Here is a 25932-nt window from a genome sequence, read left to right as displayed (position 1 = left end):
ATGCGCATTCTACCACCAGTCTGCACTTGCTCAGCCTATAGTTGAACTGCTCCTTACTACTGTCCAGGGTGCCTGTGTATGGCTTCATGAGCCATGGCATTAAGGGATAGGCTGGGTCCCCAAGGATAACTATAGGCATTTCAACATCCCCAACGGTTATTTTCTGGTCTGGGAAGAAAAGTCCCTTCCTGCAGCTTTTGAAACAACTGGAGTTCCTGAAGATGCAAGTGTCATGTACCTTTCCTTGCCATCCCACGTTGATGTTGGTGAAATGTCCCTTGTGATCCACCAGTGCTTGCAGCACCATTGAAAAGTACCTCTTGCGGTTTATGTACTCGCCAGCTTGGTGCTCCGGTGCCAAGATAGGAATATGGGTTCTGTCTATGGCCCCACCACAGTTAGGGAATCCCATTGCAGCAAAGCCATCCACTATGACCTGGACATGGCCCAGAGTCACTACCCTTGATAGCAGCAGCTCAGTGATTGTGTTGGCTACTTGGATCACAGCAACCCACACAGTAGATTTACCCACTCCAAATTGATTCCCGACTGACCGGTAGCAGTCAGGCATTGCAAGCTTCCACAAGGCTCTTGCCACTCGCTTCTCAACTGTCAGGGCAGCTCTCATTTTGGTATTTCTGTGCTTCAGGGCGAGAGAAAGCAACTCACAAAGTTCCATGGAAGTGCCCTTACATATGTGAAAGTTTTCCAGCCACTAGGAATCATCCCAGACCTGCAACACTGCATTCCCACCACTCTGTGCTTGTTTCTGAGCCCAGAATCAGCATTCCAAGGCATGAACCCGCCCCATTACAACCATGATGTCCAAACTGCCAGGCCGCATGCTTTGAGAGAAGTGTGTATCCATGACCTCATCACTATCGTGGTCACGCTGTTGTTGCCTCCTCACCTGCTTTTGCAGGTTCTGCACATTCTGCAGGATAATGCACAAGGTGTTTACAATGCTCACAACAGCAGCGGTGAGCTGAGTGGGCTCCAAGCTTGCCATGGTATGGCGTCTGCAGGAAAGCAGGAGAGCAGAGTTGCAGCGTAAGCGATGGATGACTACGGATGCCACGAGAACAGATATTTATGCAGAATGACGAGAGGACCTGCGAGGTGGATTCATGGCACCAGGCGAGCAGGAGAGCAGACTTGCAGCGGAAGTGGTGGATGACAATGGTTAGCAGTCCTACCACGCTGTCTGCTGACAGCAGTATGGCGTCTGCACAGAAAAAAGGTGTGAAACAATTGTCTGCCGTTGCTTTCATGGAGGGAGGGGCAACTGACGACATGTACCCCAAACCGCCTGCGACAATGTTTTTGCCACATCAGGCATTGGGAGCTCAACCCAGAATTCCAATGGACAGTGGAGACTGCGGGAATTGTGGGATAGCTAGCCACAGTGCAATGCTCCGAAAGTCGATGCTAGCCACAATACTGTGGACGCACTCCACCGACTTAATGCGCTTAGTGGGGACACACACAATCGACTGTATAAAATCGCTTCCTAAAAATCGACTTCTGTAAATTCAAAGTAATTTCGTAGTGTAGACTGGATGGGGAACCTGGGGAGGGAAATTAGTACTGGGATCCAAAAGAGGGTGGAAGCGAAAAACAAATCAGAGTTGCCAAGATGGGGGAACTTGGACCAGCTGGGTAAGGAGACTGAAGACAAGGAATTAGAGTGGGAGAGGCAGAATTGGGATTGTCTGGGCAAGGAGACTGGGACTGGATACGTGGGGAGAGACTGGGAGGCAGGGGGAGATTGGGACTCAGACAGAGAGCCTGGAGGAGGAGAGTAGGATGAGCTGGGCAAGGAAACTAGGACTGGAATGGGAAACCTGAAGAGTGAAGACTGGGACTTCATAAGCAAAGAGAACAGACCTGGGACAAAGACCCAGGGTTGGGGAAGCAACAGGTTTGGGACCTGTTGGGGGAAACAGACAGAAAATTCTGTTCCCACTCCTCAGGTGAACATTCCCAAGTCTCACCATGCCTTTTCTGTCAGCAAATATCTAGAAATCCACTAGTGAAGGGTTTGTCTCACTCCCCAGCAGTGCTGGTCCTCATAGAAGATGACAACCTACTATTGTCTGTTGCACATTAATTTGATCCACTTGTGTATGTATGACACAGTACTTAATTACATGATCACATATTATTTTTTGCCACTGGACCCGTCTCACTCAGTGCACAGGGGAGGAACCAGGGTGATATAGTGTGAGATAGTAGAAGGTAAAGTGCCAGGTCATTCCAAGGCCACTGGGCCTCACTGAACACTGAAAATGCATGGTTGGAAACCATTCTGGCTCACTTGTGTGTTCGGATTGTTAAACTAGATATTAGAGTTAGAGTATGTTTGGACTGTGTGGAATGCTTTGTAGGATTAATCTTACTTATAATATCAGTATCCCATGTTATAAGGTAATGTTTAAGTATGTGCTCTGTAACTATACAAATGTTTGCTGAAACTGTAAACCCACACAGTCAAGGAAGAAGCACTCCCAAGTTTACTGAAAGAGGTGTTATCTCCTCCCCAACAAAAGAAGGCCTATAGACAAGAGACAAGTAATTGTGGAATATTGGTGGACAAAAGAGTTTGTTGACTGCTTCCCACACACCCCTGAAGAAGGTATGTGCACAACCCCTGGTCCAATCACAGCTTGAACACTGGGGGAAAGGCATAAAAATCCCTGTTAAGGAGAAATGATCACTATGTTGCATGGAATTTGGAGAGGGCAATATTTCTAAGTGTAAGCAAGGGATCCCCAAGCTGCTTGGCTTAGGTTAACCTTAAAGGATTTATTCAGCTTGCATATATAGCGGCTACTTTCACCTTTTGGAACTTAAGACTGTAATACATTTGTGTGTTTACATTCACCTGCTTTAACCTTGCTCATTTCTTTTTCTTAGTTAATAAATCTTTAGTTAGTTTATTATAGGATTGGCTACAAGCATTGTCTTTGGTGAGGGATATAGGATGCACTTGGCCTGGAGTAAGTGATTGGTCCTTTGGGACTGGAAGTAACATGAAAATTGTTGTGATTTTGGGAGCAAAAGACCATCTAGCAAAAAGACAGGCTTGCCTGAGTGACACAATAGACCAGAGTGCCCAAAGGAACTGTTTGTGTCTCCATATTAAGGTGCTTAGGAGTTCACACTTGTTGGTTGGTGAACTGTGATTATTAGCAAAAAGAAAAGGAGTACTTGTGGCACCTTAGAGACTAACCGATTTATTTGAGCATAAGCTTTCGTGTGAAGTGAGCTGTAGCTCACGAAAGCTTATGCTCAAATAAATTGGTTAGTCTCTAAAGTGCCACAAGTACTCCTTTTCTTTTTGCGAATACAGACTAACACGGCTGCTACTCTGAAACCTGTGATTATTAGAACACACAGCTGAATGTGGGATTTGTGCCCTGCTTCTTGACAGTATCCCTGAAGTTGGCACCCACAGTCGTTATCCACTCCAGGCAGCTTGACACAATGAAAAAAGACTCCTGTCTGTGAGATGTCTTCTTCATTGTTTGCAGAAGCTGGAAGGCAGGGGATTGCAGAAAGAGAAAGGATGATCTTACAGTTAAGGCAGTTGAATGCTGCTTTGGAGAACTGAAATTTATCCCTGCATCTGCCACAGAGTTCCACTGTGATGCTTGACAAATCACTTAAACCAAACTTTTCACAAGTAGTAACTAATTGTGTGTTCCTGATTTTCCAGATGCCCAATTTGCAGAAGTGCTGACCACTCACCTCTGTAACTGAAGTCTTTTTTGCACAATAATTCAGGGTTTTCTTAATGGAAAATCAATCTATCCTTGCACAGGGTTTTATCGGGTGCCTCACAATCAGAGATACTTTTCTGGCAGAACTTCAGGACTATAGTATATTAAAGGGCTATTTAGGCAAATATTGTATATCAGGTCAAAGAGGTTTAGTTTCATGCTGGGAGCTGTTCATTGTGGTTTCTTTCCTGCAGACCAGTAGCTCCACACTGGAAGTAAGAGTGGGTGGCCCAGAAAAGCTGAACCAGGGAAGGAACTGGAGGGAAAAATGAGGATGTAGGTAGACCACTGTGCCTCTCAAACAACTGGGACGCTTTTTCTTTAATTGGGTATACTGCTGGACAGTGAATGAAGCCTAATTTAAAGGGGATGCATAGCAAATCAAGTTTGAGAAGTAATCTGAACAGAAAGAAGAGCCTAGCCAGATAAATTCAGGAGCAACATTACAGGAATAAGTGTAAGTGACTATTTGGCTTTATTGCAACAACGTTCTTTTCTGTTTCTCAAGCAAGTATTTTTATATCTATACATCCCTTCTGTACAGAATGCAACATGTACTCACTGCCCCATTTTCTTTAAAAGGAAAATTTCAAAACTCTTGGGCTGCTTTACATGCAAATTAACATAAAAATAAGTAATCTGTCTGCCTGAGTATAGATTGAAAATACATTCATGCTTAACAAAAGGCAATTATTAGCTAGCTGAATAGAAATGGAAATTGAATAGAAATTGAAACAGAAAGTCTTAGAGACATTGAAAGGACTATGAACAGATAAAGATGCTTTTATTCATTACTACATTCATTTTCTGAAACAACAACAACATAAGAAGACAACACTGGATAATATCTTTAATAAGGGCAAACTTACAATAGGTTATGAAACACAGAATTTTCATTAGGTGCTCAAGAAGCCTATAAGGAACTAATTAAAGCAGCAGGACTGAAAACAAAACTGTGAGCATTTCACATTTACTTACAGAATGCTCATCGTTATTTACCCAAAAGAAACTTATAAACAGGGATGGGATTCTTTGGAGAATCACGGAATAGTTATACCAGTTTGGTAGGTTGATTTCACAGGAGCTGAACCTAGACTAGGGAACTTACTTCCAAAAGAGATAAGAATGAACAATGTTTAGTCACTAGATGGGGCTGTATGAAGAATACTGTAGCACATCTCTACTGAGCGCTGGAGATAATCTATTATTTTTTTAAATAAAGTTGTTGTCATTTAGCCTCTGTCTCTGTCTGACTAACCTGACATGGTGTCATAAGAAAAACAATAGAAATTGAAAAAATTAATCAAAATGCTAAACTTTCATGCCCCAGAGAGCTTCACCTTTGACAGATCATCAAACTGGCCTGATTGGAAGGAGCAGTTTGCAGGAGAGTGGGGAAGTGCACATTAGTTCCCTCATCTATGCCATGTGCAGGGAAGCTGAACATCTCTTTCAATCCATTGGAGAGGAGAGCCACAAGAACAATTGTGCTGTGGTGCAGGCTAAATTTGATGAGCATTTTATAACTCAGCGTAATGTGGTTTAGAGGCATGTGTGTTTCTACCAGCATGTTCAAAATCCTGGAGAGTCTGGAATTTTTTTATAAGAGGCTTGTATGCCATGGCTGTGATTTTGAAGACAACAAGAACATTAGAAACAGTACTGATTGCCTTTCAGACAAAGGATTTTCAAAGAAACTGCAAGTGGAGATTTAGTCCTTCACACAGCAATAGAAGTTGCAAAACAATTGGAAATTATTATAAATCAACATTGTGGCCACCAGAAAGAAACCTAGATGAAGTGACTTTCAAATAGAGTCAGAATAGGAGATATGTCATAGTTGCAAAAAGCAACTGTAGTAAATCATCAAAAATGATGTGGGGTAAGCCCTAGGCAAAATATAACACTTTTAAGCTAGATGCTCAAAATGTAGGAAAGGTCACAGTCCAAGAGGTAATTGCCCAGCTAAAGGAGCCAAATGTCATAAATGCACAAAAATGGGAGATTTTGCCACTATCTGCTGCACAAAAGTACTATAGGAGAGTCGAGAGATGTTTTTTTCTGGGACTGATCACACGTAATGACCAGAGCCAGTGAAAAGACTGTTAATTTTAAAATAGATTTGTATGTAGCATAAATAATTGTATCATCTTCTTATCTTCATCATCCTATCATCATCTTATAATCATCTTCAACTCCTCATGTAGCTAAAATCAGCAGATTCTGTCCTAAATAGCCTGAGAGGTATTCTGAATGGTATTGGACAATTTTCCACAGAAACAACATTTAAAGATTTAATTTTAATGGGCATATGATTAGAGGATCAGAATCTGATAATCTCCTCAGTTGCACTGTGGTTGCCATGATGGGTCTACTGAGAAATATGGAAGAAGTTGATGAATATTTAGTGAGTGGACTTTTACAAGGAGATCCAGTAGAAATCATTTTAAGAGGTAACGCTGAGCCAGATAGTGTACCCACATAATTTATATCCTGTTACTTATAAAGTAAAGAGAATGGAAAAGAATGACATTATTGAGGAAATCTCTGAGCCAACTGGATGGTACACCCCAATGGTACCTGTTATAAAGAAAAATGAGTACACTGAATCTGTGTGGATCTTAAACGACTTAAAGCAGTGGTGAGAGAAAAATATATCCTCCCAACAGTGGACGACTTCCTCCATAAAATGACAGGAGCTATTGTTTCTCCAAATTGGATGCCTCTGTGGTTTCTGGAACATTCATTTAGCCAAAGAGAGCACTAAACTGACTATAGTCATTACACAGTCTGGGAGATTTTGCTTTCAAAGTTTACCTTACAGGATTACCAGCACTCCTGAATTTTTTCAAAGAAAGATGGACGAGCTGTTAAAGAACATAAATGGGGTTGTCATTTTTCTGGATAACATTTTAGTATACGGGTCATCAATGGAATAATGTCACAAAATCCTCAAATGAAGTTCTGAACTTAATCAGTGAGTCTGGACTCAAGTTAAATAAAGAAAAATGTGTTTTCCACCTACACTAAATTGAATTTTTGGGACAGATAATAAACAAAGATGGAATTAGTCCTAGCCCCGAGAAAGTAAAAGCAATTAGAGAATTGAATGCACCAACAAATGTACCAGAACTGAGAGCTGTACTATGGATTATAAATTATATTAGTTGATACCTGCAAGACCTTTCTACTGTGACAAACCACTGAACAAACTATTAATATCCAACAGATCATAGCTCTGATGGCCAAATCAGGAGACGGCCTTCAAACTCTAAAAAATGTATCTCAGTTCCATGTGTATTCCCCCTCTGTGGTTCAGCAAGGGCAAACAGTCTAGGCTGCCAGCTCCTTAGCCATCCCCTCTCTTAGGTGGATACACACATCTCTCCCTCTTGACTGGTTTTTTTCCCCCTGGCTGCATGGTTCCCTTCCTACTCTGTGATATCCCCAGCACATCAGACTGCTTAAAGGCCAGCATTTTGCTTTATCTCTGAAGGCCATAACCAAGTAATTGCCCTCAGTTATATGTTACCTCACAGCTATTTATAAGCAAGCACATTTATGCTTAAGGTGAAAGAATTACAGAGAAAACATATTAAAAACAATTAAAGCTTCTATTCACAGGATGAAATATCACCAAATGTCACTATCAGTCTAGCCGGATGTTTATTTTTAAAGTACAATTTAGGAATGAGTAAGAGATAGACGCATGTTGAAATGTAATTGAGTATGAAAAATAGTTTTATGGGTTTAAAATAATTAAAATGCAAAAACCCAAAAAGCTGGAGATGAGGAAAAGTTATAACTCCATTATAATGTTTAGTCACTAGGTGGTGGTGTATAAAGAATACTTCCGCACATCTTTATTAAGTGCTGGAGACAGTCTACATGCTTTTAAAATAAAGTTGTTGTTACTAGTTTCCCAGCTGTCATTTCCAGATATTTTTGCCATCTAAGAGAACTATTATAATAAAAATCTAAATTACTGTGACCTTCCAGAAAAAAATATAGCCTCTGCAGATTATTTTTAATTCACTTCTCTTGTTCTTCATTTACTGTATGCCCTTCAATCTCTATAAACATGAAAATCCTTTAGTTTCAAACTGCACTTGTGCTGTACAGCTCTGTAAAAATGGCATTGTTGTGTCCATGTTCATTTTTCTCCCAATGACCTCCAGATCAAATGTGCTCAGACTGAAAGTAAAACATGGGTTTTGTTTGTTGGTTTTGTTTTTTCTAATTGCAAAACTAGCAAGCTCAACCTGAGATCTGAAGGTCAGGCTACATTTGCATCATCAACTGCACTATAGCCTTTTGAATGTAGTTAACAAATCTACAGATGACGCATTAGCCATAAAGGACTTTAGCTCACTTTCCTATAGCTGTATTGACTCTTAAATATTTACAAGAAATTAACAGAAGGAGAAATTATTTGTTTCACTGTCAGATACTATTCTAAATATACACAAGGATTATATAAATAGGGTAAAAAAAGTGTCATTTTTACACAGTCACATTTAAAATATACTGTGGTGGCTCTAAATTTTGGTCCATAGACCAACATTAATCTGAGAAGCATTTGCTGGTGGTCTGTAGAAAGCTGCCTTGTGACATGGTGCTGGCTTTACCTGCTTGTTTCTACCTGCCACATTTTTAAAAAGTCAGCTAAAATACATTAAGTACTTTCTTCATATTAATTTTACACTGAGGAGAGGCTTTACTTGCCTCAGGGATGCTATTTGATTGCCTATACAAGAGGAAGGTATCCACAAGACAGTCTCTCTGTTAACTTGCATTCCATGTTATGAGAATTTTTGGGAACCCTGAGTTTGTCAGATGCATTATTCTCATTATTAGCAACTTAAATTGTAATTGTAGTCTTAAAATTAGTACCTTTTTTGAATGCACACAGGAAGCAGATCTGCGACCTATCTATTGGCCCAAATATTAAAATATGTGTTTCCTGATGTTTATCACAATAGAGTCAACAGCAGAGGGACCCACCAACTACAGGTATAGAAGCCATCATTGTATCATTTTAGTTCAATTTGCCTACAACTGACAGGGTGAGTAGCTCAAACTACCAGTATATGGTCCAATTCTCTATACATTACTCAACCTTCCTTGGTTGCACTTTCTCACACAAGTAATCCCTCTGATGTCAATGCATGGTAAACTTGGAAGTACAATTGCATAAGTGACTTCATGAAGTCAATGGAACTACTTACGTAAAGTGCTATTCAGTGGGAGTAACTGTTGCATAAATAGGATCTTAGATAGGTGCTGTGGCATGGGAATGGAACAGGTTTTTAGGCTCTTTCCGACGTGATTTTTTTTATTTTTTTGCACTGCCAACTGTGTTTATGATTTATTCTGGATTAATTTGTTTGTCTGAAATGTCTGTGTTTGATTGACCTTTTTGATTCCCTGCATGTTCATGCAAAGAAAATATTATAGAAGAACCTTTTTTGTTATGAAGGTTAGACTGAGACTACTGAGCATATATTTCATTATTCTGTTGCCATAATTCTGTTGCCAACAAGCTGAACTGATAGGAAACAGGTCATAGCCTTTTTCTATTCTCTTTGTCCTAGAATCTTATACCATAGTATCTGAATACCTTGCAGAGGAAAAATACACAAGGTGGCCAATGACTGTCAATTGATATATTGTCTCCCTCCCCCAGAATATGTGTTCACATGCACTGATTGGATTGGATGCTAAAGGCCCCCAGTACCACAATGTGCAGGATGACCTTAACTCCCACTGAAGTGAAAGGATCTGAGGGGGCTTTGCAAATTTTGGCTCTAATTTAGACAGTAACAAAATGAAGTCCCTAATTCAGTAAAGTACTTAAGCATGTACCTATCTGTAAACACATGAGAAAAGGAGTACTTGTGGCACCTTAGAGACTAACCAATTTATTTGAGCATGAGCTTTCATGCATCCGATGAAGTGAGCTGTAGCTCACAAAAGCTCATGCTCAAATAAATTGGTTAGTCTCTAAGGTGCCACAAGTACTCCTTTTCTTTTTGCGAATACAGACTAACATGGCTGTTCCTCTTAAACACATGAGTAATCCCCAAGTAAGGAAGAAGAGATATCACATAGAATCATCTAATTCGTATTGTTTAAGCTTGGCACACACTGTATCAGGTTCCATTTTTTAAATTTAAACATCTAATTTAGCTATATATATTTTTTTATTGTGGACAGTTAATGGTAGAACATCAGTTGAGTAAGGAGCCAGGTTTCTGGAACAATTTCCACAAAGAATGGACTTACTACCTTGAATATACATTATCAGTCTATAAGATGACTCTTTAAAAATGTCACTGTTTTGCTAAGCTGTAAAGAAGGTGTGTGTGCATGCACACATATGTTTTTAAATAGAAACATTACCAAATGCTAAACATAGATTTTATGTGTGTGTGTGTGTGAGAGAGAGACACACAGAGAGAAATGCTGCCACTTAAAAGGTATTTCATGAGAAATGAGAATCACTTTGGATAATTACCTATATTTCTCTTTGAGAAGCCCCAGAGATTCATTGGTAGGCACTCTCTCATTTTGAGAGAAACATAAAATTGCCAAAGGGCATGTCACAGTGACATATTGTTTCTGCAGAAGCCAACAGCATGGGATGAGGTTACTACAGCAACAATAGGTATTAAAATACAGCTCCAGTCCACCTGGACATGTGAGATAGTTAAGAAGTTTCATTAAGCTTTTATTAGAATTATGACAACTGTCCCAACCTATTTGCAGTTGCTAGCCTACCCAGCAAATGTTTGAATTTAATCAGACGAGAAATAATGATAGTATTCAAAATGACCACAGGCTATTATTTCTGCAGAAAGCCATGGCAACCAGAGGTGACTACTAACGTTGTACTCTGGGAGCACAGCTGCATTATCTCCCAATAACCTGGAAGAATTAAATGTGTATTTTATAGCTATACCTGTGCCTTATTTTGAAGATTGGTTTTCCAATGTCCAATAATATTTTGCAGGTTTCCCCAAATGCGTCACAATTTAAGAAAGAAAACAAATAGGATTAATGCAGTGATTCTAGGATCTAATTCTGCAGCACTTAAACAAGCACTCTGCTAGCACAGTGATGGGCCCAGTATAAATGCTTAGATTATAGAACAGCAGTAGCCAATTAGGTCTGAAATTAGCTTCCCAGTGTAAACCTGATTTTAACCCTCTTTTAATATCCCCCAAAAAGAAATCAGTCCCCCTAAAATTTCATATGCTACATCTCATCCCAGGGTGGCTTTTAGATCCCCCCTTCCAGAAAGGTTTGGAAAAAAATCAAACAAGGCATTTTAAAAATATGGCTTCTGAATATTCTACATCTTGTCTCAGCTAACCTACTCACAGCCAGGTCCCTCACTCAGTCAGGCACTGGGTTGCAAAGACATTATGCAGCCCAGAGGAAATAAAAGGAACAAACAAATTTAGTTATTTTTTCTACTAATGATTCAAAACAAGGGCTATGTTGCGAGACAACTTTGTACAGATACAAGAAAGGTGGAAGCCCAAGACTGATGACAGTCCTCGGAAGGTGAAATCTGACACCAGACTTCTGTTTGAAATTTTGGGGAGGGTTGAACCGGACCCTGGGAAGGGTTGAATTGGTATACAAAGGGTCAGAAAAGAGCCATTCCAAAAGTGGGGAGTTGCTTATGGTGGGATGATGGGAAATTCATGCAAACCCATCAACCACATGTAAATAATTTGCAAGGAGGTTGTAGGAGTTACTGCAACTCCAAACTCAGCAATAGGCCCCTCATGGTTCCAGCAAAGATTCTGTGGGTGAATAATGGAGGGGGGCAGATGGGAAGGTTCTTTACCCCATCCTTAATTTACTGGGGTAGGATATCTGGGGTTCCAGAAGACCCATTCTTCTTCTCTAGCTCCATTTTGTGCTTTCACATCTTTTAACCTTGCTGTCCCTAGCTACCTTTATATAGTAACAGAGTAACCTTTCCTATCCCCAACCCTACTCCCTGAAATATCATATAGGTATTGTGCATGCACAGTCCCTCCCTGATATAATATCCTGGTGAGACAACTACCATAGATGCCATTTGAACTGAAGAGAGTCTGTGGTTCCACCTATGGCAGGAGGAAGAATTTGGGAAGCTGTATAACATGTAGATGGACGCCTCATGAGGGCTGATTTCTCTCATCAGGATACAGCAAAGTAGCCTTTGGCTTATTTCCACAGAGGCTCCTGGACCTTGACTTTGGCTGTAAATGAATTATTAGTCTGAAATACAGTAGCAGTTTACTGCCAGGCAAATTATTATTCCATTACCATATTCTAAATATATTTTGTTTTCTTCTTGTAGCAGTGGCCATTGATTGCCTCTGAGGTGGACAGAGGTTGGTCTACTATACCCTGCCCCTCATTGTCCCACCTCTTCAGCAGCCCCTTAAGAACTCACAGTTTACAAAGTAACTCAACAATCCCCAGAGGAGACCCTCTTTATTTAGTCCTCAGGTGCAAATTGGTTCTCCAGGCCTCAACTCTATTTCAGGGTCTCTCTCCCAGTAGTCAAACAAAAAGTCTTTCAAAAGAATACAGAGCCTTATGCAGCCTTCACCCTAGTTTCAGGCTTGGCTCAGCCTCCTCCTTTCTGAGAGTATGTCTGTCTGTCTAACAGTCTCTCCCCTGCTTCCTGGGCAGGGTCTCTCCCAGCCAGCCAGCCAACCTGCCTACTTACCTAGAGAGCTTTCTCCTACTTCTTGCATTTCCCCCCGCTGACTCAGGAGCATTCCTGCTCCCAGCAATGCATCTTCATATCTAGTTGCAGTTTCCTAAACTTTCCCCCTTCCCTGCAATGTCCTGCTCTTTTAATCCTGGGAACAACTGATTTAACCCAGTGATCAAGGCTGGCTTAGCACCAGGCTCTCCAGCCCATGGGGCAAATCATGCTGTTACACTCCTGTTAGCATTGGTGGCAATCTTTCACAGAGAATGAATGAAGAATGCACCTGTTCAGTCTTCTCTAACAAATTCCAATGGAAATTCAGTGTGAAGAATGGGTTTATAGGGTTTCTTTATAGGGTTTCTGTTCAAGGGTTTCTGAGTATACACACTGCTTACTTCTTATAAAAACAGAGATCTGAACACCTCAAATAATGAACAGATACTATATTTTTAAAAGGAATAGTGAGTAGTCCTGATCCTGTTTCTGTCAATGCTTTTCATAACGTATTCTTATATAAAGAATATGTTATCTACCAATTGCACTGATTAAATGAAGAAAAAATATAATGATATTTAGATTTATGGTATTATAAAAAGGTAGGAAGACCGCTATTTCTAGGTAGTCTATTTAGTGGTATGTTATGAGGAATTTTAAATCATATTCTAATGTGCATATCTGATTGTATAATAATTATAAAATTACTTATTCATAAAACACAAACAACATATAAATAAACTCTAGAGTTTTAGAAGATTTCCACCTGCATCATTTAATGTGCTAGTTCTCACTGGTAATATTTAATATAATGTCTAAAATCCTGTTAATGAGTTGCTGCAATAAGATCACACTCTGTGTCTTAGTACAGAGTTTTTGTAACACCATGTCCCAACTGAGTTTTGTAATGCAGCTGTAATTCTAAGTAGTACATCACATACATTGCTGTCATTGGTAGCAGTCAATTTGGATGAAATTACCACCACCGCCCTGGCCCCCAAGTGCTTTCTTGCATGGTAGGGGATCGGAGATGGTGAAGGAATCATTAGTTTTTTGGATTGTCCAAGGCAAATTACTCACTGAAACAAGGGCACGGCACTGTCCATGTGATATGGCAACTTGATCATCCTTTGTTTTCATACATGCATATTGTATTTACTAGGCAAATTAGAATTATGATGGCACCTTCTTTCTCTTCATTGCCAATCAATAGTTCATTACAAATATTCTTTCACTCTTCCATCGTCTATTACAGACTTGATTTAATGTGACAACTGAATAAAATTTTGCTTGCTACTAGAAAAGACTGAGATTTTGGTATTGTTATATAAACACAGAGTAGAACTGTTTAAAATCTGCAAGAGTAGGGAAAAAGAGGTACAAACAGAAAACCCACTCTTGGATTGAGATCTGCTAGATTGCAGAGTTGAATTACAGGTGATAGGACTCCACTTGAGTGCATGGTTCTGCACTAGTAGATTGTGGTTTAAGGACAGTTATTGGATGAATTCAGGTATCTTTTGGAAGTCAGGGAATGTAAAATTCTAGGACTAGGCATAGGTGAATTAACTCTGCCTAATTTTAAACCCACTCAGACATCATTGATTTGAAATTTTAACCTGAATTCAAGTACTGAGTTTGCCTTTTGCTCAACAGAGATGAAAAAAGGAGCAAATGAAAAAAATCTACTATAAAAATAGATACACAATCTATGTATATCAGATACAAGCCACCCACTTGTTCCAGCCTTATTTTTGTGGAGTTCTTCTTCCTGATACAAAGCATAGATTCCCCTTTAACTGGATTTTTAAAAAATTCAATCACTCTTGAGAGAAACAAAACACCCCAATCTCACAGATTTAAATTGCGGGGGAAAGTTCTTTGCTAACTCATACTAGTCTTTTGAGCCTTGCAAAACCTCAAACAACATGCAGTTTAGCCATCTCTGCTTTGAAATGCACATACATCCAGCAAATTAGTAAAAATAGTGTTATTTTTATATTTTGGCTATGGCTGATACAACCAACATATGTTTCTTTTCCTCACAGGACCGCACTGTAATTCTTATCTAGGGTCAAAAATCAAATGAGCCTGTTGGTCACCTCTAAACACCAAACAGAATAATGGTTCGGTTAAAAAAAGTGCAAAATTTACTGCAGTCGTACACAAAATGGCAGTCCTTTTGCTCAAAAGGCTCCCAAAATTAGGGAGCAAGAAAAACTCAATTATTGTCACCATGAAGGAGGGCTGTTTTGTCCAGGTCAAAGTAAAGCTATATGTGAATAAAATATCAATATTGCAGTCATCCAGCACCATATACTTTGCATAATGAACATATTCAGCTTCCACTGCTCTGATAAGGAAATGACAAGAGATATACAGAAGAAACAATGAAGGCCTTGATCCCAATGGAAACCTTGAGTGTTTCATCAGCTGTATCACAATAGCTGAACTCACCCTGCGAATGTCAGTACTTCCATTCTACTGGGTTTTTTTTCTTCTTATTTTATTTTTTAGGGCTTGCATCATGGCCATAAAAATTTACTCGGAGTTGAAAATTAGCTTGCTGTGTCCAAGAGTGATTTTTGGTGTGTATGTAAAAATAAATAAAATATTATGCATGTAAATATCACTTATGTTTATAAAATTCTTAAGTGTTTTTGTAAAGACTAAAATATTACTGGTTGTTAATTTGTGATGGAGGCTAGTGCATCTTGGGGGTATTTTAAAGGAAAAAAATCCCATAAACAAGTTGAGGCTAAATATGTATTTTTAACACAATGGATTTAGTGGTAGTATATAGCAGTTACATGGCCAAAATAAAGGAGCCATGATGGTTTATCAAGTTAGGAATTCACATTTTCTGAAAAGTCAACATTAAAATCTATTTTTAAAATAATAATTCATGAATTTAAATACAGCTTATCAGGCACGTAATGCGTTTCAAAAAATATATACATATTAAACTAAATATTTACCTGACAGACTACAACAGTTCCTTTGATATGGTCTCTTGATTACAAATTATCAACATCAAAATGAATATGCCTACCAAAATATGTATCTATTTTAGACCGTGCAAAGGCATTTAAAATGTATATACAAAGTACATCGTTCCAAGGTTCCATAGCATTAATGTTTATCAGTGCAACATTTAACTGACACAACAGACCAAAAAGGCTACCAGATTTTCTCCTGAATTAGTCTTTAAAGAAAAATTGAAGTGATTTTTTCTCTGGCTTTGATTCAGTTTAAGACAGGATGATGTAAACAGTAAGCCCAGCATGGATGGCATATGTTGGGGGTTAAAGGTATACACTGGCGGGAGGGTTATGATGTTTGATCAGAGCAAGAGGAGAGAAGGTAGTAATACCTTTCCAATTAAAGTGTGTGATCATTTTAAAGGAAAATTCCTACAGCCATTGTGGTAAATAAGGCTATAAAAGAAAAATGAGGGTGGGGAAAGATGGTAGTAAAGTTTCTCCTCTTTGCTTTTTCTGTAACTATCTAATATGATAGACACAAGTGGATTTTCCTTTATATTGTTGGTGATTTGGGGTTTTCAAAGGACCCTAAGGATATGTCTACCTACAATATAACACTTGCAGCTTGGCCGGGTCAAGGGGTTTGGGCTCAAGGAGTTCTGGCTGGAGGGCTATAAAATTGCAGTGTAGACATTTGGGCTTGGGTTGTAGCCCGGGCTCTGAGACCCCACAAGGGTCCCAGAGCCCTGGCTCTAGCCCAGTGGTTCTCAAACTTCTGTACTGGTGATCCCTTTCACATAGCAAGCCTCTTTTTTATATATTTAACACCATTCTATATATATATATATATATTCTGTTATATATTCTATATATATATTATATATTTATGCACTTTTTAATATATTTAACACCATTCTAAATTCTGGAAGCAAAGCAGAGTTTGGGGTGGAGTTTGACAGCTCATGACCGCCATGTAATAACCTCGTGACCCCCTGAAGGGTCCCGAGCCCCAGTTTGAGAACCGCTGCTCTAGCCCAGGCCTGAATGTCTACAGTGAAATTTTATAGTCCTGCAGCCCAAGTCCCACAAGCCCAAATCAGCTGATCTGGGTCAGCCACGGGTGTTTTATTGCAGTGTAGATATACCCTAAGGGAGTGAGGAACCCAAATCCTATTGGATAGACACTTCTTAAATCCTGCTTCAGCCCAAAGGGCTTTGATAAAACACAATTTATTGGGACTGGGCCCCAGGAGAAATAATGTAGGGTCATCTCTAAAATATATGCTTATATCTATATCTAATTTATGAAACAAAGGTGTTAACATTAACCAACATACATATTTAACTAACTCATCAGAACAAAAGATCCTGAGTAGTAATCTACAAAATAGGACTCTAGGATTGTCACTTTGTGTGTTACTCTGAAGCTTAGAATGTCTATACAGTTAGTGTGACACAATGGAAACAGCTTCAAGCATGGCTGAGGACTCTTTTTGGTCTGAATCTCATCTGAATGAAATGTCAATGGTCTTTATAGTCTGTTGCTGTCCAGTTTTTAAGTTCTCAGCCATTTTGACATTACAAATTACATCTGTGTGAGTAAGGCATGTAGCTATACCATGCCAGATGTCTTAAGCCATGGTGATATCTGAGGTAACTTAACCAGTCACCATCCTTGCTCTACACTAACTTGCATTCAACATTTTCACTGGGTGTGTGATGGAGACTGCACAGATCATATATTACTTGGCCCAACTGCCACCCAGACACGTCAATACAAATCTCCCAGCGCAACCTCCCCTCAAAGACAAATCAACACAACCACCCACAAAACAACACAATCAGCACATACAATAACACACACACACAGCCTCGTAACGCACTCTACACCCCTTATTTGTCACTCACACAAATCTCCCAGCACAACCCCCCAGATTTAAATCTACATAACCAGCATAGATGCCAACCCAAACGTACATAGCCCTTCACTGCAGCACTTCCCATCCTCAGTCTCCTCCATCACAAATCAATACAAATCTCCCAGCACAACCTCACTTCCATAAATCAACACAGCCACTCACACAACAAAACCAGCACATACAAAACCCCCAAATGTCACTCTGAGGCCTAGAATGTCTGTTGAGTCTGTGTGAAGTGATAGAAACTGCTACAAGCATTGGTTAGCGCTCTTCTTTTTCAGACTATCACTAGGTTCAATCATTGCTGGCATTGACAGTGTGTTACTGACCAATTTTTCTTAGCCTTTTTTGGCTTGTTTTACACAAGACTTTACAAATTATACCCTTGCAACAGCACAGGCTTTGATCTACTGGTTATAATGATAGCATCTAGCTCTTACAGAGCACTTAATTCCCAAGTTTCTGTCTTCTGGCTACTAATATGGTCTTAGCTCTCTGAAATGGCATAGGTTTTCCTTTCCTTGTTTAATTAAAATAAAATTAAATAACTACAAAAATGGCATTTAAATATTTATTAGGTCATCAGAGCAAACAATGAAATCCAGAAAATTGATATGATGTTCTTTCCTTATCTTATTACAGAGAGTTTTCCACTTCCCTTCTCTTGACATGGGTTCACTATGCAAAGTGAGCCTCACTTTCTCTTGTGAGTGTCTTATATGCACATTATCTAGAGCTGGTTAAAATATTTCAAGCAAAAATTTTTCTACTGAGAAGTGAGGTTTTGTCAAAACAAAATGTTTCACGGAACTATGTCATTTGAGATTTTTTTTAAAATTTTCAATTGGACATTTCTAAAATAAATGAAGATTTTTTGTTTCATAGGTTTCCAAATTCAAACATTTTTACAAGAAAAAGAAAAGGGTTTTTGACCAACTCCATTATTCTTCAAATGTAATATTTATATTTTATGTTTTTTCCTGGATTTTGCTAGATTGTTTCTAATGTTCGTATCTTTCAAATGACATATTTTTCTTTTCATTTTGGCTGAGATTTTTAAAGCTGCCATTGCCTTTCAATGCTCACCCATTCAAATTCATGGGAATTAGGTTCCAGGTCCCTAGGTGGCTTTGAAAACGTCTGCCCTGATATATTATTTTGTTACTGAGATGTGTTCATATATGACAAAAGTAAGCCACAGACTTGGAACTGAATTAATAAGAATAAACATCATTAATATCTACCACTGTTTGCCCTCAGTTTGTGCTCAGTAATGCCCTGATCTTCAGAAAAACGATTAACAAAACTTTGGATGTTGGATTCCAGCATAATCATCAGCTTTACCACATGGCAAAGATATAAAACAGAAGTCTCTTAAATCTTGAATCAGAGAGGATTCCAGGTTTAGCGTGCTTTGACAATCAGAATGCTATGTTTCTCAAAAATACAAGGAAAGCTTTGATTAGTGACAGAGACCACTAGTGATTAGAGAAGTCTCTGTTTGTATGTTGTTATGAGCTGGGTGAAACCTTGTTATGGGCTTGTTAAAACCCCACTGAGATTGATAGGTGTGAACTCACCCTTCAATTAATATAACTCTGAGCCTATGCTCCCATCTAAGATAAAAATAATGTGTGAACCTGCCGAGGAGCTTTTGGGTCAACGTTGTTTTTTGGTGAGGGGTGTGTGTGTGTGTGAGATAGAGAGAGAACACAAACTGAGAACAGACAAGAACACACAGAGAGAGGCAAAGGCAGAAAGCAAGAAAGCAAAGAAGAAGTGCACCCGACGAAGTGGGTATTCACCCCCGAAAGCTTATGCTCCAGTATGTCTGTTAGTCTATAAGGTGCCACAGGACTCTTTGCTGGTTTTAAGAAGAAGCTTGTAAGTACACTGTGACCCTTGAAAATGCCAGTTTTGGGGACTTTGAGAAACAGGACTTTGTGCATCCTTTGTGAGTAAACAAGACTGCATACACGCGAATTCCAGACTCCATTGATTTCTACTTCCAAGTGGAACACCTCCAAGACCCAAAACTTTGACTAGCCACTCAGGTTAACAAGGGGCAACAATATGTTTATTTGTGTGGGATAGAAGCAATGCTTAATATATGGACAGATTCACTCTTTTTCAAGTGAACAGTGTATTAAAATAGCAAAGATCAAAGTTTCTCAATGGAGAAGCCTTATGAATTGTAGGTATAGGGAGTTTTTCTACTACCTTGAAGGTTTAATTCAGACTGTGATCCATCAAGAGATCCCCCAAATATTCCAATTCAGAAATTCAGCAATGTTTCTTTTGACTCAAATTTATGTTTTCACTCTCTCTTTTTTACCAGGGTTTTCTTGATTACATTGAGTATCCCTGTGCTTCTCAGGCAAAGTCCTTCAATGAATTCTATCTCATACATTAGTCCTGTTAATTGATTCTGTAATGTGAATGATGTGTCCAGAGAGAGAATGAGGAAAATTACTCCTTTTGTGACCTATTATCCAGCTATCATTATTGTGAATGTTCTTCATGACATAATGCATATTATGTCTTCCTCTTCATCACGTAGACCTTTCTGGTATTAGCTTACTAAATACCGGTGAGCCAAATTAATAACTGGTGTAATCAGTAAGAGTTGATTGACTTCAAGGGACTTGTATCACAACTATTAGCATTGAGTTTGTCCCTTTATCTCGTCATTCATGTTTATGAAGCTGTTTAATAAAAAATACCTATATCTGTGACAAAATAAATTTACAGTTTTTTTCTGTAGCTTTTTAAAGGCTTAGACTACCACTTATTGTACTGCATATTATATTCACAAACACACATCCCAAATTCACAGAAAAAACCCAGCATTTCATCTTCATTGGCCTGGAATTTATGGATGTAGGTGTTGGTGATAAGGCATACTGTACCTTCTTCTGAATAGAGAGATCCATAAATTAGGAGAGTACAAAAAGCAACACATGGCTAATTTCTGGTGGATTATTCGCCATCCTCCCAAGGACCATGCAGTAGAACATTTAGAACCTGGATTCATTTGAAATGACTTGAACTGAATTATTTTTTCCCAAGCATGTTTCAGAGAAGGAAGAATGATGATGCTCATCATTCTTTCTCACAGTCATGACACCCTGTCACCTTTGCCAGATAGGCTTAGAGACATTGCAGCATAAGGAAGAAATACACCAAATTTTGTAAATACCTAGCCTGCAGGAGGTTAGGTAGCACAATGCTTTTATGCCTTAGCTTTTTATATCTAAGACCTATATTCAAAGTTGAATTATTTCACACCAATTTAACAGTCACACTTGTGTCTCCAAAAGGTATTTTTCCACATCCTAAAATGCCAATCTAGTTAATACCATGAGATGGCTCTGCTTAGTACTGTTGTCACAAATATGTTTTAGGACAGGACTCAAATGCATTTGTAGAAGTATGCACAGAACTTTACTGCAGCAGGCAGTATCCAAAACAATGTTATGAATCTTTAACTTTCATGAACCCCAAATACATATAGAACCTATTTTTATTCTTTGTTAGGCGCAGGATTAGCATTTATACAGCTTATAGTGAACTCTGATATGGTGAAATTCCATCTACTGTATAATAAATGCAGTTCCAGCTATCTTGTATAGTGAACCTCTGCTCATAGAATGACATTTTCTGTGGTAACAAAAAGTTTATTATCAAATACCACTGTGATGGAGGTAGTATAAGAACCTTCCTAGAATAGACTGCTCATCCCTACTTCCTGTGATTACATTGGACCAGATTGTGGTTGGCCCCTGCTAGGAAAAAGAAGGATCTAAGGTGCTTTGTGCTCTCCCCATTGCAAAGGAATGCACTAGACACCTCAGAGGGGACATGGAGGAGACAGGATAATGGTTCCACCCTTCTGCATCCACAGAGTTGACAGGCCACAAAGGGAAATATATCCTGCACCCCCTTCTGGCATGTAGCAGCAGGAGATACATTCCCTCTGCTCAAGGTCCAGGAGAACTGTTTCTTCATCCTTCTGTTGGGGCAGTGGAATTCTACACCAGTGCTCAGTGCCATGCTGAAAAGCCCATTGTTTCCACCTGTAGTTGCCCTTAACTGTTTAAAATCAGTTTAAAAGCAGTTTCTTTCCGTTTTTGTTATTTTCCCCACCATATTTTTCAGGCCTGCGTTTCTGTAAGAGTTTTCTAAACTGGAAATCTTGAAATTAAAAAACACACTGTGAACCTGATGCTGATTAAGACCTGGATCATGTATAGTACATGCATTGTGGCCATGAGTTGTCTGAACCTGTTATATGTTAATATTACTGGTCATGTATTATCATCATTCAGAGTGTGTGCTTTTTTCCCCCCTTAGTGAAAAGTACAGTTTTCTTATTTATTTTAAGATTTGATACTGATCTTTCCTTTGCAAGGATCAACTCAATATTGCAAGGTTTGAAAATCTGACCTCTCCATTCCATTTTATTTGTATTGTTTGTCTTCATGCTGATTCATTGTGACCACCTTCTGGATAATGGTCACTTAGTGATACTGCAATAATTGAAGCATAAAGCAGTGTTTCTGTTTATACATTTATTATCACAGCCACATATTGTCTTTCACAAATCTTTAGGCATCCTTTTTATTTTTGAAAGTGTGGCTGATTAGATTGTGCATTATTGCAATATACATTTAGGAAAAAAATCTTATTCTTCTTGTTCTCAACTATATAAATATATCATTGTGTACTCAACCTCTAGTGCTGTCTGGGAACATGTGTCGTGAGTTTACAACCCGATCTCATAATGGTGGAGCAACAAAATTACTATGTGCTTTCTGTGAATGGAGTGCTGTCATTGAAGTAATCAGGATAAGTAATACATAGGAACCAGAGCTTGTCCTGACACCTCCTGACAGTTGTGTATGTACATTCATTTCCTCTGAACATTTTAAGGATTCTGATGGGCTGTTTTTTCTCCTTTTGGGTGCCCTGTTTAGGTTGTATTTGGGCAGATCTTTCATAGTTTCATTCTATTCCCAGTGTTTTCTAAACAAAACAGAACAAAAAAAGTCTCCAACAAATGAAATGTTGATTTTCTTTTTTTCAATATGCCTTGGCAACATGCTGTATTGTTGTAACGCTTGATTATAGTCATTCTAAGGGGAGGTTAAGGTGGGTTAAGGAGAGAAAAAAAGTCTAAATTTGAAAAGGTGAATGATGTTGGTAGCTTTGAAGAGTGACTTACATCAGCCTCAAGGCTATGTTGCCTTGAGAGGCTTGTCAGTGAAAAGCTGACTTCATCATGTCTTTTTTCACTTATCAAGAGTTATTAGTTCACGAATGTACAGTTCTCCTTCTCTCATTTATAGGATTTGTAGGTACACTTTAAGGCAAATTAGTCCCTGGTGTAACCACACTGAGTTTGCTTGACTTATACCAATGATGAATGAAGCCCAATGTGCTAACTATTTTCAATTAAAGATGGGCCAAAATAAAAAAAAAATATGACCAGATCCAAATCTTTTTGGAAGTCTGGAAAATAAAATAAAATACATTTTTTAAAAATCACATAAAAAGTCTCCTCTAAGCAAAAGGTTAACAGCCTAATTTCATTATGCTCCTAAGAGTGAAAGAAGAGATATAACACAAGAAAGGCAGTTTCTATCGTGTTTTTAGCCAGGACGAAGTAGTTCTGCCCCAAAAAACCAAACCAATAACAGAAAAAAAATACCATCTTAGGCTGCTTATGGAGCCCAACATACAGCTATGCAGTAGCTGGGCTCTATTTATTCAAGACTACTGGGCTCTATTTATTCAAGCTATTTTATTTGGCTGAATATTCCACCACCTTTCTCTTGACACAGTCTGCTGCTGCTACCTGATACCTTAAGGAAAGGGGCCAGGCAATGATTCTTTTCTGTCTTTCTCCTTCATTTTGGGAATGGTGCGAAGCCAAGATCTTCTCTTCCTCTCCCTGCCCTAAGGAAGAGAGAAATTAGAATAGGATTCTCAGTCTCACTCCCTTTATCTCAGTGAGGGGTACTGGACTGGGAACTTCTTTCCCACAACATTGGTCTTGGAGATGGGGCAACAGGCTAGGATCTTCATTCCCCATCCTCTGGAATCCAGAAAATGAGAACCAGGGAACTGGGCCATATCACAAGGATCATCTCTCCTTGGGGAGTCACAGACTTCCTACTTTTTCCCATTAAAGACCAGGGAAATAAGAATACCACTGGGTCCAATGGAGAAAGAGTTATGGGACTAAGAGAGGGAAATGAGGTTGGCAGCTCACTCACTGTCAAATCTTGAGGACGGGAAGAGATGGGAGGTTATTGGTGCTTCTCTACTACATAATCACTAGACTGAAGGTCTAGAAGATCAGGGTCCTCTGCAGCCTCTCAACAGTAGCAGACTCTGAACACAAAAGGCATCATTGTGGCTCCATGCAATCTTTTCTTCCCCATGTGGCTATAATCTGGAGGCAGCAGCTGCATTTAAGAAAATAAATCTATCTGAGAAAGAGATGAAGGCAGAGCAGATTGTATCAAACTAAAAAGTGCTTCCCAGCAAACAAAAATCATTTATCCAAGATCTAACTTGTATACACTCTGATACTAAGAAGACCATCTGTAGTTTTTAGGTAAAATTACATTTCCTGAACAGCTGTGAAAAGAGCAGTAACTGTGGTCCAATCCAGTAATTTGGAATGGGGTGGTTCTTTTCTTTGTCTTGTAAAGTTCTGAGCACTCTGCCAGTGCTAAATAAATAATAGATATTATTGGTAGTAATAATACAACAACATAATAGTTAATACTCAATTCACCAAGGCCCTGTTATGAACTGTTGAGTAAGGCCCCACAATCCCGCAGAAAGAATCTTTTGAGCAGACACCCATCAAAGTCAATGGAGCTCTTTGCAGGGAAGTGATCATTGCTATATTAGGTCTAACTAAATAGACAATAGATATAATATACTTTTAGATGTGTGATCCCAACTCAGATACTGATGTTAAAAAGCATGGATTTTTCTGGCTAGTAACAGTATTCCAAAAGGATCCTGGATTATAATTGACATGCCCATCTTCATAAAAGAAGTCCCCCTCCTTTTCTTGCAGATGGAGTAAGCAGTTTGAGTTAATATTTCATTATTAATAAGAAAACAGGGCAATAAATAGACTGAGGGGCCCTCGCAGCTGCATTACCTTGTCATCTGTTTTTCATTTTTCGGTGGTCTTAAGTGCCTGTTCCACTAAAGCTTTCAAATATCCACTGTTTGGCATGCTTCCCATATAAAACAATTAGACATGTTCTTGCACACAGATGCTTAAATTTTCTTTGCGAATGTGAGATCTGAGTAACACAAATAAGTGTACAGTTCTCAAGTTGAACTTATTCCTGAGAGGAGAAAAATATTTTTTTTAATACAGTGGTTTAAAGAACAGATATGGTTAGTATGATTTGCTCCCTCTGCCTTTGCACTCTTCATAGAGAGCAGGTTAGTCTAAATTGGTATCTGTTGTATTGTACCTGCCAACTGGTGACCAGCCAATTTGGTCAATTAGTAGAGTCCCCCACTGGAGTTATTGTGTGTTCATCCTGTATGTTACCATAGCTGAGACAATACTTAGGACCCTTGAGGTACACAGCCATCAGTTCTACCAGGGGAAACATAGGGGAGCCAGGAGGAACTCTGTTAAATTGGTCTCAGCTGGAAATTGCTCTTTAAGCAATTTGAATTATTATTGCAAAAAAAGAAAAAAAAAACCTTCAAACCTGTTTCTTGTTCCTTTTGTATGTGGCAAACAGATAAACACTCTTCTGCTTTCCTGAAATAAAAGTGGTTTTATTGTAAGGTTAGCTACCCTCATGTTTTTACTTATTATGGTGCTCCATTATGAGAAGCAGCATGTATTAGAGCTCATGAAGTTAATGATCTCAGAGTCATTTTGAGGAATTTTAAAACACAGAATGCAACCCATTAGAGCCAAAAGACTGTTTGTCTTAGATAACAGTATAAGCTCTGATATTCCTAAGTGTATGGTGTATACAGTATTGCATAAAAGCACTGTATCAGGTCAGGAGGAACAAACTCATAATTACAGTACATAATTATATTTTGTATCTTTCCTTCCTGAAACCAACATTTTACTATTCATTTTATAATGTGCAATACACAAGACTAACTCAGTTTGCAGCAGTGGGCAATCAAATCAGCAATTTATAGGATGTCAATCTTTTCCACTCCAGCCCACTCCACGTAATTCACTAATATCCAAATGCTGGCTGGAAAAAACCCTACAGAGCAGCTACACAAACTGTCTTTTATGTGAGAAATTAACTATTTTCTTTTATCCTAAGTATAGTACTCCATGCTACTTCTATAAACTATTTCTTGTTAAATCTTCCTTATCTCAGAGAAGTATTGGTTTTGGACTTACCTTATGGGTCTTGTTAATAACCCAATACTACTGATTAAGTTCTGGGTTTTTTTTCCTCAAGGACTGCCTTGGTTTATATATGGCACCGCTTTACTTTTGCTTTACTGACTTT

The sequence above is a fragment of the Natator depressus genome, chromosome 5 (genome assembly GCF_965152275.1).
Source record: "Natator depressus isolate rNatDep1 chromosome 5, rNatDep2.hap1, whole genome shotgun sequence".
Taxonomy (NCBI): domain Eukaryota; kingdom Metazoa; phylum Chordata; order Testudines; family Cheloniidae; genus Natator; species Natator depressus.
The sequence above is the reverse complement of the archived record's forward strand: the minus strand, read 5'-3'. Positions refer to the sequence as shown.